Source organism: Anabrus simplex, chromosome 1 (genome assembly GCF_040414725.1).
Source record: "Anabrus simplex isolate iqAnaSimp1 chromosome 1, ASM4041472v1, whole genome shotgun sequence".
NCBI lineage: Eukaryota > Metazoa > Arthropoda > Insecta > Orthoptera > Tettigoniidae > Anabrus > Anabrus simplex.
The window spans coordinates 1,262,973,545-1,262,993,116 of record NC_090265.1 but is presented as its reverse complement, the minus strand read 5'-3'; the positions used below and the strand labels follow the sequence as shown (position 1 = coordinate 1,262,993,116).

General features: G+C 38.8%; 1 protein-coding gene and 1 long non-coding RNA gene across 2 annotated transcripts in view; one reads left to right on the top strand and one right to left on the bottom strand.

Annotated features, from left to right (window-relative positions):
* mRpS30 (mitochondrial ribosomal protein S30) overlaps positions 1 to 19,572 on the bottom strand; it is a 116,010-nt gene that overhangs the window by 47,071 nt on the left and 49,367 nt on the right. The gene's annotated exons all lie outside the window — the stretch shown is intronic.
* LOC137497021 (uncharacterized) lies at positions 10,917 to 12,293 on the top strand. The gene is made up of 3 exons (XR_011017612.1): positions 10,917 to 11,252; positions 11,573 to 11,731; positions 12,019 to 12,293. It is a non-coding gene; the product is annotated as an uncharacterized lncRNA (long non-coding RNA).

Here is a 19,572-nt window from a genome sequence, read left to right as displayed (position 1 = left end):
GTCCACTGAATATGAGGAAGAATGTATCAAATAGAGAATATTTAAAATGAACTTAAATATTATAAACAAGTGATCCGCCTATTCAATACAATTTATCATTTATTATATTAGTACATGTTTCGTTCCCTAAGGGACATCACCAGCTGTAATAAATTAATAGTCATATATCAGAATTAAAATTGGCAAGACACATTAAGAAACATTGGAGTATGGTACGACATTTAAAATACAATCTTAGCAAATTTTGTTAAAATTATAAGTCATATGATCAATAAAAACAGTTGAATTGTCCATTAAACTCTTGATAATGTTCTTGAGAATAACAGTTGCGCTTTATAAATTCTTAAATGATCACTGTTGTGAATAGCACTCTTGATTTAAAGTATTTCTTGATGAAAGATTGTTAGGTCAGGATATGCATTTCTTAAATGGTGTATACATTGAATGCTTCAGAATTTAAAGTCAACTCGGGGCCGTAATGGTAAAGCTCTTTGTAGTAATGAATATTATTGGCCCCGATGTGCTGAGAAGGACTCACTTCTACTGAGGTAAGCGTGTGGTTCAACTGGTATCTGTATACTGTTGGCTTAGTTGTTGTGTTCCAACATGGGCTGATATACATAAGCATTATTGAAGTTGAAACGTCTGATTACTTAGTCTGTAAAATGGATAATACAAATCGAATTAGGATTGAAAAATGGTGACTAACAGGAACAACATTTAGATGAAGTTATAAAGAATGAAAATTAACTTACATTACGTGGCCCACTTGTATCATCCGTGATCTCTGACTACGGAGTCCAGCTCTCAACTGACTTGCTCCCGCAGTCAAGACCCAAGACGTGTTGCTACAAGGAAGTGGAGTGGGGAAGTAGGGCGGGGCTTGCGGGAAAATGGGAGTGTGTGGAATAATGGGGGCGGCGACTGAAACCGAGTGTAATAATTGTGAGTTCATATGTTCCTGTTTTTTTCTACAAATGATTGGAATAAACGTTTCCCATATAATGTTTATTGTTTCATTTTCTCATTTAAGTTGAAGGATGGGTTCTTATATTGATCCATACTGATGTAAAAATTCTCTAAAATGTAGAGTAGTGGACATTTTTGTTCACGTTGTAGAATTTTTAGGTCTTGATCTATTGTAGTATAATTGTAATTGTAGTCTTTGTGATGGTTACTAATGGTAGAGAAAATATTATATTTTAAAGCGCTGCGATGTTCTGTATACTTTACGAGGAATTTCCTACCAGTTTGTCCAACATAACTTGACCTGCATCCCTGACATTCCAGTTTATATATCCCAGAATTTGTGTATTTATTGCTAGTATGTACAGTGTGAGAGTTAAATAATATTCTTTCGTTAGTGCAGCAGTGTACCATATCCCTGTTTGTGTGGGAAGGTTTATAGCAGGACTACCAAACGCATCATTAACATCAGGCTGGAAGTACGTAAGCATCCATATTGTGTTATCCAACCAGAAAAATGTACACCAACTGTGTTGACTGTGTGGAGGATTAAAATAATTTTGTACAATTTTGTAAGAAGTTCAACTGAACAAGCATTGTAACTTTCAGGACTTTTCAGGATGTGATATGGACAACTGGTGCAAAGTGGTCCGACGAACACCGTGCTCAACACAGCAAGCTAATGCAAACCTACTGGATCAGTCAAAAACTGAGTAAACGCCAGAATGTATAATGAAACTTATCGTGGTCCCTAGTTGGCTGATTAGCAAATAATAAATAAATAAAATAATAACAATAACGATTTAATGTACCTCTGGACCAGATCCCTGGTTGAATGAGCAGCATCACTGCTTTTGGTTAGGAATGACCTGGTTTCGATTCCCAGCGAGATCGAGAATTTTAGCCATGTGTGGTTAATTCCTCTGACTCAGGGGCTGAGTGTTTGTGTCTGTCTCAATACACTCACCTTCATAAAAATGAAACACACCCTATTACCAACCAACACAAAACATGCAATAGTAAAGATATCCTTCCACAAAGGATTGGTGTCAGAGCAACCGGCCATAAAATGAGGCCAAATCCACATGTGTGACACAGTTACCACCCATGACTCCACCATGGATTGGGAAAAGCAATGAAGACAAGATTCTTTTTTATGTATCTTTCACCGAGCGAGTTGCCATGCGGTTAGGGTCGTGCAGCTGTGAGCTTGCATTCAGGAAATAGTGGGTTCAAATTCCATTGTCGGCAGCCTTGAAGATGGCTTTCCATGGTTTTCTAATTTCACACCAGGCAAATGCTGGTACTGTACCTTAATTAAGGCCATGGCCTTCCTGCCCATTCCTAGCTCTCTCCTATCCCATTGTCACCATAAGAAGGAAGCAATGAGATGGAGCTGCCATATTTGAATACCATCAAGTGCTACCAATCTCAGCTAGGATTGAACTCACTCTTTTGAAAACAGAAAGCCAACGACTGACCAATAGGATGTATCACTCAAAACTTGTCCTCTAGGCAGCGTAATGGTAAATCACAGTATGTGTTTTCCACTTCTCGATTGTTTTACATGAGACTTACATGGAGTATTTCTAAATTTATGGTAATCAAAACAAAACCGTTACTTTAATTGCATGAAAATGAAATTACCACATTCTGTTGATGTTTGAAAGAGATGATAACTAATATAGGTGCAATAATGATTGCAGATTTGAAAAGAGAACTGAAGGAAAAGGGCAGAAAATTTTATCTGGAAAGAAGCAAGAGTTGATTGAAGGGGAAGGACTAAAAGTAGCAACCTTTTCTTTAAGTGTTTTTGTTAAGATTGAATTCCTTAAGTGCAAGTAGCCTAAAATGTGCATGATAAACATATATTTTAGGTTACAGGTGTACATAAAGCACAATATTGGTACGACTGCAGTACCAGAGGCTACATTCACTACTACTGAATTGAATTTCCCTTCAGCGCACAAGTTTAAAGACCTTATTTCAGATCATACAACAGATATCAATATTTCAAATTTGGAATTGATGAATTATTTCGTGTTCAGGAAGTCTGAAATTGATGGTGGTCCAGTGACAAATTATAGGTCACTCTGTGATTCAGGGGTACCCCACCGCACATGGTGTTATGGCTGCTTCCCTACTTCTAAATCTTCTTGCTCTTGGGATTATTTCCAAGGTGTTGGGGCCACTCCATGAAAATATCGAAGGTACAGCATTCTCCTTAAATTAATGAATAATAATAAAAATGAAAATCCTCAGCCTGTTTCCAGTCATTCGATCGGGTCAGGATTGGAATGAATGAAGCCTCCATCTAGCGGTGAGGATAGGAATTGTGCCGGCTGCCAAAGCCTGTCTCACTCCTCTGGGGCAATGATTAATGACTGACCGATGAAATGAACTGAAATTAGAGGTGTCACTGGAATGAAAGATGACAGGGAAAACCAGAGTACCCAGAGAAGAACCTGTCCTGCCTCCACTTTGTCCAGCACAAATCTCACATCGAGTGAACGGTAAGAGGCTGGCACGCTGCCACCTGAGCCACAGAGGCTCATTGAATAATCATAATATTAATAATAATAATAAAGAATATTATTGTTCTTATGTCCCACTTTCTAATTTTTCGGTTTTCGGAGATGCTGAGGTACCGGAATTTTGTCTCGCAGGAGTTCTTTTACGTGCCAGTAAATCTACCAACACGAGGCTGATGTATTTGAGCACCTTCAAATACCACCAGACTGAGCCAGGGTCGAACCTGGCTTAGAGTTGAGGAGGAGGAGGAGAAGCAGAAGAAGAAGAGACCACAAGTTGTGTTTATAAGGCCAGCGTTCTACTGTCCGAGCTACTCAGCCTAGCTAAAATTATTGAAATAGGCCATATTAACTAATCAGAACCTGAACGTCACCAACTTATTATAAAATTATTTCTTAATTAGAATGAATTAGCTTATTCACTCGTTTCAGTAATGACAACATCTTCAACTGCAAAATGTTTCAAGCAGACCTTGATGTTAACGGGTCACACTTTTATTTCTTAGGTCCTGTCTACAAAGCACATGCAACCACTTTTCACGGAAGGGTTCCTTCTTAGGAAACTGATGGTATGAATACAAATGACTTTGATTTTGGAACATTGGAACACTGCAATAGTCAGGCATCTCATTTTTCTTGCTCTTTTCTGCCATTGCAATATATTAAAACTTTAAATTTATCCATTAAGTAGGCAACTTCTATTAAAAACATAGAGGAGCAAATGACGATTGACAAGCGCACACCGTCTACCACGCGTGTGACATCTATCCGTAATGTTTCATTACATCCTTATTACTGTGATACAAAGGCTAGACATTTGATGAGGGTTTAAATATTAATCAGTATTACCTGACTCGTTTCCTTCATGCATTCAGAGACTCCTTTATTTACTACTTTTCAAGCATAGGGCAGATCCAAGCAGGCCATCACATTTCACCTTTTTATCGATGCTTAGCTTCCTCACCCCAACTCAACCTCTCTGTCTTTTCAGTGTTTTATCCATCTCACCCACAGAACTTGCCAGTCGATAGCATAACCATGCTCAAGACTCTTTTCCCCCATCTGAATGATGATGAAAATCAAAATATTTATTTATTATGTCCTTCTAACTTATGACATGCATGTTGTTGTGAATAGATGCAGAATAAGTTACCATATACCTTACGTTGCACACTGTTTTATTATTTAACTACATTATTTACAAATGGCTACCACTCAGATCATACGTAACAGGTCATTTCTCGAGGTCAAACTCAACGTGTTGTGTTTGATGGAGTACGATCTTCGACCATTAAAGTAACCTCAGAAGAATATCAAGGCACCGTCTTGGGACCTTTATTATTTAATGTATTTCTCTCTAATTTACCTAAAATGTGTGACCTCAACCATAGCCCAGTATGCTGATGACACTGTAATGTACAGGGATATACAACGTGCAGATGACTGTCTGAAGTTACAGTCGGAATTGGACATTACAGCAGTGTAGTGTTATGTCAACGGTCTCAACATTAATGCTGGCAAATGTAAATACATTAGGTTAAGTAGGTCTCGACACCCAGTAGAATGTATATATAACATTAATAATGTACATATTGAGCAAATTAAAACCATGCATTTGTTAGAAATAACCATTTCTGACCAAATAAAATGGAACACACAAAGAGAGGAAGTGAGATGAAAAGCTGCCGGGGTGCTCGGTTTTACACACAGAAGCCTCCGTGGGTACAAGTCGAATGCTATACGGGCGGCTTACCTGACACTAGTGAGACCTATACTAACATATGGTCTACCTGCCTGGCACCTTATCACTGCAGCTAACCTTCACAAACAAGAAGGAATCCAATGTCGCGCTGAATGACTAATTAACAAGAACAGCTGCCCGTCTTCCCTCCCGTCAATCGCCTCCTTGTGTAAACAAAGCGACATCACCTTCTTACACAAGTCCCTCACAGGGGCCATTCACATTTCACCATTTTATCCTACAGCTCTGTCCGCAGAAGCAAAAGGGTGTGTCTTATACCTCCCTTTGCGCGAAATGAGTCCTACAAACTAGGTTTCTTTACTCGTTCAGCACGGCTTAGGAACGATTTCCCCGCCAACATTAAGTGCAGAAATGTAAATATAGTTAAATGTTATGTTAGGAAGCACATGTGGTGAGAAAATGCATGTGAATATGTGGAAGAATGAACCAGGGAGTGAAAGATTGTGTAAATGAGAAATATGTATACACTATCTGTCCACAACCGTAATGTGCTGCCAGGACCTACTGAATTCTATCTGAAACACCATGTGTCTAAAAATTCAACCCAAAATGATCCACAACATAGAGCATCTCATTTGTACTTCTATACCCAGACTTTTTACCGTATTTGTGTACTTGTATTATATCTTGCTCATCTATTGTCACTGGCAATATTTCACTTTCATATGCAACATTTTTAGCACCATAGCACTTCACCTAATTCAACCACACATCATAGTGTTAATTATATATTTGTTTCATACTGTTCTTACTGCTCATTAGAAACATGTTTTAGGATTTCGTCAAATATTGTGTGTTTAAATATGGCTGATGATGACCCCGAGTAAGGTTGAAACTAATCCCATGTAATGTAAATACATGCAGTGTAAATAAAACTATGTACTGAATATGTGGAAAACTTTAATGTTTATAATTTATATGTATACATTAGGCTATACTTTGTTACTTTACCTGTAAATAGTGTATGTGACTGTTTTAGTTTAGGACTTAGATAATTATTTCAAAGGTCAGGGGGCACTACGTGTAGGGGGCTTGTCCTTTTCCCCTGGCCTTCCACAGATATTGTAAAGGTTTATGGTAAATAAATAATGAATGAATAAAAGGATATCTTAAGATATGTCACTCCTGGAAAGTAGTGTCTTTATCTGTTTATCTCAAATCCCCAACATCTCCCCCACCCTGGTCAACCTCCAGAGGTATGACCAGCTGAAGAGGTCTGACAATGCGAGCACTGTCCATCTTGGAGAGCGCAACTGTCCGGGCGTGTCCATCTTGTCCATGATGTAACTCCACGACGCAAGCCTTATTTTATATATGACTTGGTCGGTGATCTTCCTGCAGAAGGACGGTGTCTCCTACTCTGGCGACAGGGAGTGTTCCCCTTGGGTGTCGTATTTGGTGGAAGTTTTGTAGTTGCAGCAGGTACTCTTTACTTCATCGTTTCCAAAAATGATCCACCAGTTGCTGCTGGAACCTGAATTCTTTAATGGGAGAGCTTGCCTGGGGTTCAGGTCCAGAGGGTAGTGCAGTGACTTGTCCGCCGACGAGGAAATGTGCTGGAGTAAGAACATCCACGTCATCATCCTAAGTCAGTGGTCTGGAGTTCAGCACGGTTCAGTACCGCCTGAAAACTATCTTGATCTACTGAAGAACGTCCCAGAGTATTCCACAGATATCGCTTGGTGGAGCAAATCATCCTTTCCTACCAGCCTCCCCACCAAGCCACGCGTGGTGCAATGAACTTCCATTGGATGCTACGCTGTGATAGATACTGGCGATTCTTTGTATGCGAGATCATTGTCCACAATCCAGACAGTTCTCTTTTTGAACACTGACACGTCTGGGCGTTGTCCGAGTAGAAAGTGTGCGGAATGCCACATCTTGCCACAAACCTCTGTAGTACCTGTATATAACTGTCGGTGCAGAGCTCTCGGCATAATTCTAAATAAAGCACTCTGGTAGTTGCAGATGTGAAGAGGACAATGTAGCATATTTGTGCGGCGTGCACTTCCTTTACGTATAACGGTCCAGCAAAATCTATACCTCTTACCACGAATGCTTTCTATGGAATTGACTTGCTGCGGTGGAAGTTGTGCCTCAATTGCTTGTCCAGTGATGCAAGGAAGGCAGCGGTGTAGGATCTTCTTAATGGCGCAGCACAATTGTAGTATCGAGAAGTTCGTTTGGAGTTCTGACAGAACGATTCGCACTCCCTGATGATGGGGGCGAATGTGTGTGCCCCTAATCAGCAATTGCGGGAAGTGGTGATCGCCATCAAGAATTATGAGATTACGCTGTTTATGGATAAGTTCAGCATTTTCTAGTCGCCCACCAAGCTGCAGGATTCCATTTTCCAGAAAGGGATTGTAGCAACATAGTTTGGATCCTTCTGGAAGAGGAGCGTTGGTTTTAGAGCTTTCATTTCTGCAGGAAAGCAGTAGATTTGGATGCCCTGTATCCAGTAGTTGTGTGTGACTAAGTTCCTTAGCAGCGAGTTCTCTAGTTTCATAGTCTTTGTGACAAAAAACATGTGCCAGGCGAAGTATCCAAGCAGTGACATGCAAAAAGCGTACATAAGAACTGAATTTTGCTCGCTTAATTATAGATAACAGCAAATCCACATGGATGACTTGTTGGGCAGTATTCTTTGTTTCTGGAAGTGATGAAAGTGACGGCAGATTCCGAGGCCAGTAAGAATCTGCCTTTACTACCCAAGATGGCCGATGCTACCATATGTTTAGGGATTGTATCTGATCTGCAGGAACTCCACGAGATATGGTTATCTGCAGGGTTGTCAGATCCTGAGCCGTGTCGCCATTGCGATGGCACTGAATAAGATTGGATCTCCGTCACACGGTTACAGACAAAGGTCTTCCATTGATTTGGATTGCCAAGTATCCAACCCAAATGTCACAGTAGAATCTGTCCATAAGATTGCTTGAGAGATATCAGAATCAGTTATTTTGTTGAAATATCGTAGAAGTCATTCTCCTACTAATGCCGCTAGGAGTTCAAGACATGGTAGAGTTACTTTCTTCACTGGAGGTAGTGTTGATTTACTACAGGCTACATGAATTTGAACAGCGCCCTCATTAGTTGTACGAATATACACGGCTGCCCCATAGGCTCGCTCAGAAGCATAATAAAACACGTGGATCTGGGTATCTACCTTGAGATATGTATCTAACGAGGTATGCGTACTTGTGAGAGAGAAGAGAGAGTTGATATCCACATGTGCCACTGAGCAGCAAGATCGGAAGGTAACAGTTCATTCCAGTGAACACCCCGACACCAAGTATCCTGAAATATTCGCTTCCCGATGAGTGATACTGGCGTTAACAAGCCACATGGGTCATACAAGCTGCTCGCGATCTTCAGAATCTGTCTTTCTGTCGTTGGTTCGTCTGAAATTTTGCACAGGATTTCTTCTTTATTTATACAAAAACAATCACTTGAAGTGCACCAGTTCATGCCTAGAACTTGGGTCTGTAGTATACTGTCTCTTCCTTCTACCTTCCAGATGTTTTGTGAGGGGGAGGCTAATGATCTTCATCAAGGCAGTGAGTTCATAATAAATCGTGATCACCTTGATGTCATCAATCGTTCCAATAAGGATATCGTCCATGAAGATGTTGCTGTTGATTAGTGATGCAGCATTTGGAAATGATAGCCGGTGTGTGTCAGCATGTTCCCTGATAGTTGCAGAAAGTAGGAATGGGCTGCAGGTTAGTGTGTGATAATGTCCTCCTTCATCCTGAGTCACTCTGTACCATAGGAATCTGGTAAGGTCTCTGTCTTTCTCATCGAGACTAGCTGAAGGAATGCCTGTTGTATATCAGCAATGATTGCATGTTGGTAAAGTCTGAAACGCAGGATAATGGCGAGGGTCTCTGGCAGGAGATTAGGTCCCATTTCAAGCAAGTCATTCAGAGAGGGTGCATTAGCCTGATGAACTGAGGCATCAAATTCTGTTCTCCACTTGGTCGTCCCACACTTTTATTTCTTTATGGCTTTATGTGGCAGGTAGTACATAATGTAGGTCGGTCTTGTCATATCCACTTCTTCCACTTGTCATCTCTGAATGTAGCTCAAAATCTCGATGCAGTACATGCGGTTGAAGTCGTCACTGTTTTGGAGTCTCCTAAGAAGGTTCTTCAGGCAAGCTTCTGCATTCTGTAGGTTATGGGGTCGTTTGAGGACATCTTGCTTCTTCGGTAAAGAGACTACATATCGCTTATCTTTGATGTGAAAAGATTATCTTGAATTCCTCGAGCATTCTTGACGCCTTGGTGTTCAGTGGGGGTTCCTGTTTAACGGTGATACCAATAGTCTCCAGGTCCCAAAATCTTCTGAACTCATCATCCGAGTGGAAAGATGACTGCTCCAAGTTGATATGATTGACAGTGGCTGGGTACACTTGCATTCCAGATCTGTCCCCACTGAGGATCCAGCCAACTGTGGAAGGAACCAATACATGTGATGGGGAGATAAGCAGTGGTGGACTGTCTCTATTTTCCAATAGTGATCACTACCGATGAGGATTTTAATGGAGAGGTCTTCATGTGAGGCAGTTTTAGGATCTGTCAACTACAGCTTCCGAGCATGTGCCAATACCGTGACATCTTGTGGAATACATGGCTGCGGAAAAAGAACGTGAAAACTTTTGAAAGCAGAAAGAGAAATAGTAGTGTTTGTTCAGGCTCCTTTCAAATTAAATCGAATAAGTTTCCTCTTGTTTGAAGTCACTGGGTTTGACTCAAATGCACATACAGTTAGTCCTTGTTGCCTGATTACCTCTAGCTGAAGATCATCTACCAGTGATTTGGTGATAAAGCTTGACTGACTGCCTGCATCGAGAACACAGCGAGTGAATCTGCTTAAACCTGTTGGACCAGTAACCCACACCTGAGCTGTTTGCAAATAAGTAAATCCAGGTTTCGTAACATTTACCCTTCCTACGGCAGCTTGAGAAAGCGGAGTAGATAAAGTCTTCTGATTCTCATCACAAATTGTCTAATGGTGTGATTTCTTACATTTGGCACACTGTGCTCTACTTTCTTGCTGCGCTTTGAAATGGTGTGCCCACGATTTAAACAAAGAAAACAATGATTATTTGATTTCAGTTTCTGGATACAAAATTTTCACAGAATGCGCAGAATTGATCATTGGATTGTTTAGTGTTTTTTGTGGGCCCCTTTGTTCTAGAATGAACTTGAAATGCGGCTGTAGTTGGTAAAACACTACTAGAGTTTAAGGGCTCTCCTTGAATCTTTTGTGCAACAAGAGTGCCTTCCACTTCTCCTAGAAAATACATTAATTGTATAATGTCAGACTCCGGGATCTGGTTTCTTTTGGAATGAATTATCCGAGTCCAAATGTCGTCAGGAAAGGCTCGGAAAATTTTCGGAGCTAGCATTCATCCATATCCGTTGACATTTTCGTCTAGGGCCTGTAATGAATTAATGTGCTGGTTACATTCTGCATAGGTAGAGTTCAGTGATTCAGGTGAAACAAGTGGTGTGGGTTTAATTTCTTAAATAATAAATGTGCGCCTGAATAATTCTACTTTTATTTCCATACCATGTCATTAGTATTTTTTTATATCTTTGTACGTAGATGCAGTCACAGCGATACCATCGACAACAGTCTTAGGGGGCTGTCACACAGGCTCGATCGAACGACTGCGATCAACCGACTAAGAAAACAAACCTACAGAGGGCAGTGGCACCAGTCACACAGCATCGATCGTCAGCGATCAACTACGAGCGATGAAGATCGACTGGTTTGTGAAAACAAACGTGTCCGTTTTTCAGTCGCAGTCGTTCGATGATGGCGGACGCAACATAGTCATCTGTTGATGAAATCGAAACATTAATTTGCTTAGTGTATGAAAACAAAGTGGTGTATAATCCTAAGACTCCCTGGATATAGTAATAGGGAGACCGTGAATTGTGTATGGCATTCTATAGCGTCGAGAACTGGGACAAAAACTGGTAAGTAATTATTATATTTTTACGATTATCTTATGAATAGTGTTATCTCAGATTATTTATTGATTAAATATATTATACGGAATAGATTGGTAAAAAAAGTTATACTGGGAGAACTAGTAATTATCATTCTTGTAACTTAATTGAAGAAATGTTTGGAAAACATATGCAGTGCTTTCCTAACCTCCATCTCGTACCGGTACCTAATGAAATGAATAGGCCTACCATTGTTCGCTTTAATGACAAATAAGTGTAGGCCTATGCCATAAGTAGGCCTAACATGTATATTTTCTTTGTCACAATATTCTGATTCATTGTTTCAGGAAAAAGTTGTGCCAAAACAAGGCAAATTCTGAAGGCTGGATATCGAACTTGGAGAGATAACATCCTCCCTCTCCTCCCAGGTTCTGCTGTACAGAAAACATAAAATGGGTCTACTTCAATGCTCTCAACTTTCTGGAACTCTTCATTGCTGGAAAAAGGTACAATTCTGTAATATTTATTTTTAAAAGTAGGCCTACACTACAGACCAGTGTTATAGTTGTGAAAGAGTGAGGGGAAGATTCAGTCTGTAGGCCATAAGTTCCACCCATCTGTTCATTAATTTATCAGATATAACTGAAAGTAATATAATATAATCCAACCTAACAATCATCTTACTAAAATAATTATTGAAAGTAACAATTTCTTAAGCAGAAGGCTTGTGTCCAGACTAAAATATAGCTCCAATTTAGAAGAATTGCATTAATATGTTGTTCATTTTTTTCAGTTCTGTAACAAACACATCTATGGAAGTGGCACCTGATGTGTGAGAGCCTTTTCACCAAGCTGAAGTAGAGGAGGAGGAAGCAGAAATAATTTGTGTTGGAGGGGTCTTACTCCTACAGATCAGAAATTACTGAAGGGACTTCAACTTCCAGTCCAGTGGCTTCTGCTTCCACAAACAGCTCTGCCAGCAGTTAAAAATAAAAGAAACAGAAATGTGAAAGTGACAGTGACAGTGATGTGTTAAGTGAATATTTAGAAAAGATACTGAAAACTGAAAAGAAAATGTAATCAGTGTTATTTTTAGTGTCTCTGTGATGACATGGAAAGAATGAGTGTACTAGGTTGAAGGGTTTTCAAAGTTAAAATTCAGGAACTGTTGTATACAGTGTTAGATCAAGAAAGAATCAAATAAAATTTATGTTCTTGAGAAATGTTCTACTTTTTTAATTAAATCAGTTTTTGTTATACTTATCTATCAATATTTATTTGAATCCTCAGTGAGTTATGTGTATTAGCACCTGATGGGAAAGAACCTAACTCCAATTTTTTTAAATTATTAGCATTATTACAACATCTTAATTTGTATATTTTATGTGGTAGAACATGTATGGTTTACAAGGAAAGGAGTATTTTGAAATACATGTAGTAGGTCCCTTCTGTGTGTATGTAGTAAGCAGTTGTACAGCACAGGTGGTCTGAAACCAGACCGGCGTATTGATAGTTCTGTCCAAGAGCTGACTTCCTTTTTGGTACCTATACTGTTGATCACAACTGCAAACTCATTGCATTAGGTATGTACAGCACAGGTGGTCTGAAACCAGACCAGTGTAAAGACATGAGTAGTTTTGTCCAGGAGCTAACTGTCTTCTTACAGAATACTGTTGAACACAACTGCAAGCTCATTGCATTGGGTTTACTGCATCTATATTCAATGTTGCCTACTATACTGCCATCCTGGAAGAATACACATCCTAAACACCTATTTGAAATTATCTACCTGTTCCAATTTTGTATTCTCAACCTGACATTCAGTTCTGCTACTCTTCCCTACTGCCATCACTTTAGAATTGAAACGACTAATTTTCATGTCATATTCATTGCATCCTTTTTGAAGTTGCAAGATATTAGATTGCACAGTTTCAATAGACCAAGTCGTTTGCATAGGACAAAATTCTTACTAGAGTTATACCTGACAGAATCCCTCCCTGCCACCTTATACCTTTGTAACTTAGGTACCGGTAGCCTTTATCTCCTCATTCCAAGTACTCTCCTGCCATTGGTACCTGTCTGCACCAGCAATCGCTACTTTCATGTCTGTTACCGTACTTATAATTTATTAATAACATATAGGCCTACAGGGGGCACCAAGGTAGACCGATTATTTTATTTCTTGTGCTGTAGATCCATATAAACAATGAAAAACAAAGATGAAAAATTCATTTGTAACTATTTTGACAGGTGTTTCTACCAAAGTTTTGTAGATTTTAATCTACAACATAAAAAAAACTGTATTTTGTGGAATGTGATATTAAGGGGATATGATGGCAGAACATGTACATATTTATAAAAAGTATATCCATATGACAGTCACATGCTTGTAATAAAAGGTTGAGTAGATTAATTACCCTGTAAGTCAATCCAAGATCTTAAAAGACCCATACACCCTACTCTGTCAAACATTAATTTATATAATTGGTATTTACAAACAGTTTTGACAGGCAATGTAAGATATAGCAAAATTAAATCATTTATCACCTGAGCAACAGGCCTAAATAACATTTTACTGTAGATGGCAATAGTATTTAGTTGTTAGAAAGGCACACTCTTCACTTCTAAAAATAGAAGGCAAGGTGCTTGTTATTAGCACCTATTATTTTTTGCAGTGTTTGGTTCTCATTTTGGGTTAAATTGAAGGCAAAGTTTTCATTTTCCTTGAACTGATTCATAAGGAAAGTATTTCAGGATGGATAGATAGGCTTGGTAGTGTTCATATCAGTAAAGAAGTTACATATGAACAATACACAGAAAGGCAAAATCAACATTGAGGTAAGAAAGAGAGTCCTACCAGACCTTTGCGGAAAAAGTTGTTACTCTGTACCAAGGAGTTTACCAGTAACTTGGATGGAAGTTTATTATTGTCAAGTGAGCAATTAGTGCAGCTTGCCAGTGCAAAGTTTGGGGGGACAGTACTTTATGCTTAGTGATGAGGGTAATAAACAAGACCTTGTGTGTAATTTACATGTAGTTGTGACAAGTGTCAGTCTATTACACTGCTAACTTATTAGAACAATATTCCAGAAGCTTTTCCTATAGTTATTAAGCTAGTGTAGAGCACTAGCCTCACCTGAACTCCTCAAGAAATGTACATATATGTGAATACACAGAACCCCAAAGGAAGAGATCTCCATAGACAACCTTTCTTCACAGTCATTTGGTAAAATTAGCTGCTGTAGTCTTCAATGATATAAATTAAGACAGAATTGTCATTCTTGCAAAGTTTGGATATGGACCTGGATTCTTTGCACAAAACACAGTAGGCCTACAGAAATTCAGCAACATCTTTGTCATGAAAGCAATATGATAATATTCTGAACATGGCACAATAACAAAGAAGAGGAGAGGCAACAAGAGATTTGCAGAGGATCATGAGGGAGAGAAACAGTGTAAGGAACTCCAATACTTTTATCATTTTCACAATATTCAGAGCATATGTGCATTTTTTTCTTTCAAAATTATTTACAGGATTGTAATGAAACTTGACACATTATTTCTACATTAGGTAATGTAAATTTCGACTGGAAGCATTTCTTGATATGCCTATTGTTTTGGTAGGTGGGATCTCACCAAGTGGTATGGAAAAAAAAAGCTGTTAACCTCCATCTAATAAACACCTCAAAATATAATTTGAAAAGACAGTAATTATGCTCCAAGATCCAGCATCATTAAAACAAATAAGCATAAATGGTATTAGTCTTATATTTGAAGTACAATGAGCCACTGTTGTGAGGCTTTTGTTGGAACTTTCACCCTGTCAAGAATTCTGGCTGTAGTGCTCTATGAATGGCATCACATATCCACTGATGTATTGTGAGCAATCCTAAATCTGTATGAGTCACCAATGTCCAGAAACCTGTAGGCCTAAATAAATATATTTCCACTGGTCATTGTAGCACCTTCAAATTATGAATTCAAATTGATGTAGGCTACATAACCGTTTTCAGTCCTTTTTTTATCAATACTTTATTAGAATCCTACAGAATGCAAAAAAAAGTACCTGCCACTAATCCTTTATTTGATATATTTTGCCACGGACATACAGTAGTTGTTTCGGAGGTGAACATCACTTCTGATTTTAAACCTAAAAAAATCGTTGTGAATATTGAATTTAACGATAGTGTCAGCCTTTCCTCAGAACTTATACTTTTCCTGTAATTTGTTTGCCTGATATTTATTAGTGACTACATTTTTTCCTCTAATTCCTTATACCGTAATTATTGATGAACATTCGGTACTAGTTCCTGAAATTTTCTTCGTCATTCCACAACGAAGGCACACTTTGGTGGAATTCTCCATGGCTCTTTACCTTGTCCACTGCGATCGTCTGGTTCTTTCCTTTCTCCTAATATATTCATAGGTTAGAATCATATTTCCACCCGAATTATCGCTTTCACAACACATTCTTTTTCTCCCGGGAATATGAATGCGTCTGTAGCCTGTACGGTACTGGGCGGGAATATCAGCTGTTTCCGTGCAGTCGATCCCTCTCGATCGATGAGCAGTGTGACAAGGTAAATGAATTTAGTCGTTAGTACTCGATGCCAGTTGGTCGCTCTTGATCGTTCGATGCCCTGTGTGACAGCGGGCTTAGGCTCTCCCTCAAGGTAGCTGCGCAGAAAAATGTGCTTGCTCTGAACTGGCTATAGGGAGTTTCACCAACTTTGATGACCTTGTTTTTTGAAAGGAATCCTCATAAGAATTAAAGCTATAAGTACGGTGGTGGTCCTGCAACGCAGATCTATGCCATATGACAGGCTATCTCAAAAGCATTAGTTTCCTACTACCAGTAATACCCTGTCTTTTGAAAGGAATTTTCATAAGAATTAAAGCTTTTAATATTCTGATATGGATATGGTCCCATTTTCCTATTCCGAGGCCAGAGTTCAAATCTCCCTCAGTCAGTACACTGAAGCTACCGGCTACCAGCATTGCACGTTATATGTTATGTAAATAATTTGAGCCTGTAAATACTTCAAACTGTAAATATTATGTATTACTACTGTATTTATATGTAATGTGATGTATTAACCATACACTAAATAAATTAATTAAATTTAAACGTGAAGAATTTTTACAAGAAGTGCTGGACAATTTTATGAAAAATAAGTGTTTATTGTCTTTAGTGCATTGTCAAACAGTTCATAAAGGACACGGGTCTAAAATTATTAGACAGCAACAATAATGTATCGCAATCTGTTATGGCATGCTATGGCTGAAGAAGTCTTAAATTAGATGAAACATGTACCAAAGAATGTTTACTATATTTTAATATTGAATGTGTTTTCACCTGTAAAGTGAAGTGTACTGATCGGGTGGACCATTAAACCTAACACTACTTCTTAATTTAAGCTGTCAAAAGCCGTGATGAACCGAGTAACGTTATTCCTTTCTCTTGTCCTCTTTTTTTTTTTTTTTTTCAGGTTGTAAACTGTCGCGGTCAAGTCAGCAAGTCTGTTGGCAGTACCTTCTGTAGTTGCCATAATGACCGTGTAATAAATCCTGATTAACAGCTGCTCAGCCCCTCGGTCTGTTATTTACATGAGTAGTACACCCGTTGTGGCCTGTAGAGTGCGTTCTTCTCTTGAAGTCCAAACTTAGTTTCGTCGTATAATGCAAGGTAGTTGAGTTATTGCTGTCATGTGTCACAAGCATGCAGTTGGAAGTACCTAGAATGGCAGTGATTTGATAACAAATGACAGGCAAATTGACTATCCGTTATGACGATACGTTAAGAAGTTTAAAGTTAACAAAATACCTATCAGTTATGCGAAAACTTCAAAATTTTCATGCTAAAATACAAAATGAATCTGTTCTTCAAAATATTCCCCAAATATTGCAGTGTAAAATGTATACTCATCCATCGGTAATTTCCGTCAATGGCCATCTTCCGTCATAAGGTTTAGTGATAATTTGCAAGGATACTTCAATACACTACACTTCACATATCGTATTTTCGTGTAATACTGTGCAATACCTGTCTTCTCGTGAGTATATTGAACTGAAATGTTCCCTGATCACGGTACCAAAAAAAAAAAATGTTGAATAGATGGGGAATAAGTAACCGTATGCCTTACATTGCACACTGTTTTATTATTTGACTACATTATTTACAAATGGCTACCGCTCAGATCATACATAACAGAAGGATACTTAAATACAGGATTTATAATGAAATTCATTTTATGCAATAACAGAAGGATATCCAATGAAATGTCACTCTTGGAAAGCAGCGTCTTTATCTGTTCATCTCGAATCCCCAACACATGTCTTACACAAATTTGTCAACACAAGCCACCCTCCTCGCAATGTTCTATTTAGCCAGTTTAAATTACTCAGATTCTGAAGCAGAAGCTGATTTTAATGTGGATAAATTGTAAAAGACTAAGAGCATATTGTCAATCAATCAATCAATCAATCAATCAATCAATCAATCAATCAATCAATCAATCAATCAATCAGTCATCACTGATCCACATTTAGGACTGTCATCCAGGTGGCAAATTCCCTTTCAATTATTTGCCTACTCTTTTCTTAAATGATTTCAGAGAACTTTGAAATTTACCAAACATTTCCCTCAATAAATTATTCGAATCCCTAATTCCTCTTCCTATAAATTAATATTTGCTCTAATTTGTCCTTTTGAATTCCAACTATATCTTCATATTATGATATTTCCTATGTTTAAAAGCTCCACATTCTTCTACTAAAGTCATTCCACACCATTTCTCAACTGACAGCTCAGAACATTCTGCTTAGTAAAACAGTTAATCTCCTTACTCCCAAGTCTTCCCAGTTCAAACTTTGCAACATTTTTGTAACACTACTTGTCACAAATCATTGAGAACAAATTACTGTATGCTGGTTTCCTTTTGCTCTTTCATGATTCTTGTATCAAGTCATCCTGGCCCTTTGATTAGAAACATACTCTAATTGGGGTCTTACCAGAGACATATGCCATCTCCTTTACGTCCTTAGTGCAATCCCTAAATACTCTCATAACCATACGAAGAGATCTGCAACCTTTATTTACCACCTCATTAATATGATTACTCCAATGATGATACAGTATTTCCTTATATTAACACATAAGAACTTACAGTTATCCCTGTGAAATACATTTGCCCTATCAATACAGTAATTAGAACTTACAACCAGACTTCTCATCCTGTTTACGTTCATAGCATTGTATGCTGTCCGTCACACAACATATTGTGAGACCAGCTGTTACCCACGGCTTCGCTCGCGAGGATTTGGTAAGTTGATAAAAATTACTTGTTCCTCGGTACTGCACTAAGAAAAGTCCCAAAAGTATAAAAACTCACCGAAAAATTGCATTTCATTTACCCAGGAACCTTTCTGTAAACCATGTTTGTGGCATTGCCTTTTGGGGCTAAATTGACCAGGCTACTGGCAGAGCTAAATCTGGAACATGCAACATGGAATTCTACAAGTGAGAAACCCTCCACTTCTAAGTAAAAAGAAGTGTTTCTTTATTTCTAAAAGAGATTCCAAATACCGATTTTCACATTTGTAACATCTTCATTTTTTGAGATATAAGCATCCTCATACAGAGAATTCAACTTCTCCTTCACTTATTTTCAATTTCCAGCTTAAGTTGATTTTCCGAAAACAAAAAGTACGTGTTTCTTTATTTATTTATTTTTTTTGCTAGGGGCTTTACGTCGCACCGACACAGATAGGTCTTATGGCGACGATGGGATAGGAAAGGCCTAGGAGTTGGAAGGAAGCGGCCGTGGCCTTAATTAAGGTACAGCCCCAGCATTTGCCTGGTGTGAAAATGGGAAACCACGGAAAACCATCTTCAGGGCTGCCGATAGTGGGATTCGAACCTACTATCTCCCGGATGCAAGCTCACAGCCGCACGCCTCTACGCGTACGGCCAACTCGCCCGGTTTTCTTTATTTTTAAAGGGGATTACAAATACCAATTTTCACGCCTGTAACATGTTAAGTTTACGAGATATACTGTATATATACTCATTTTAAAAACTGCCCCACTCATTGGCTGAGTGGTCAGCGTCGAGGCCTCCGGTTCACAGGGTTCCCGGTTCGATTCTGGGATGGGTTGGGGATTTTAGTTGCATGTTATTAATTCATCTGGCTTGGGGACAGGTTGTTTGTGTTTGTCCCAACACTCTCCTCTTAATATTCTCTCAACACACCATATTACTAACCACAACAGGAACACGCAACAGTCATTACATCCCTATAAACGGGGTTGGCGTCAGGAAGGGCATCCGGCCGTAAAACAGGGTCAA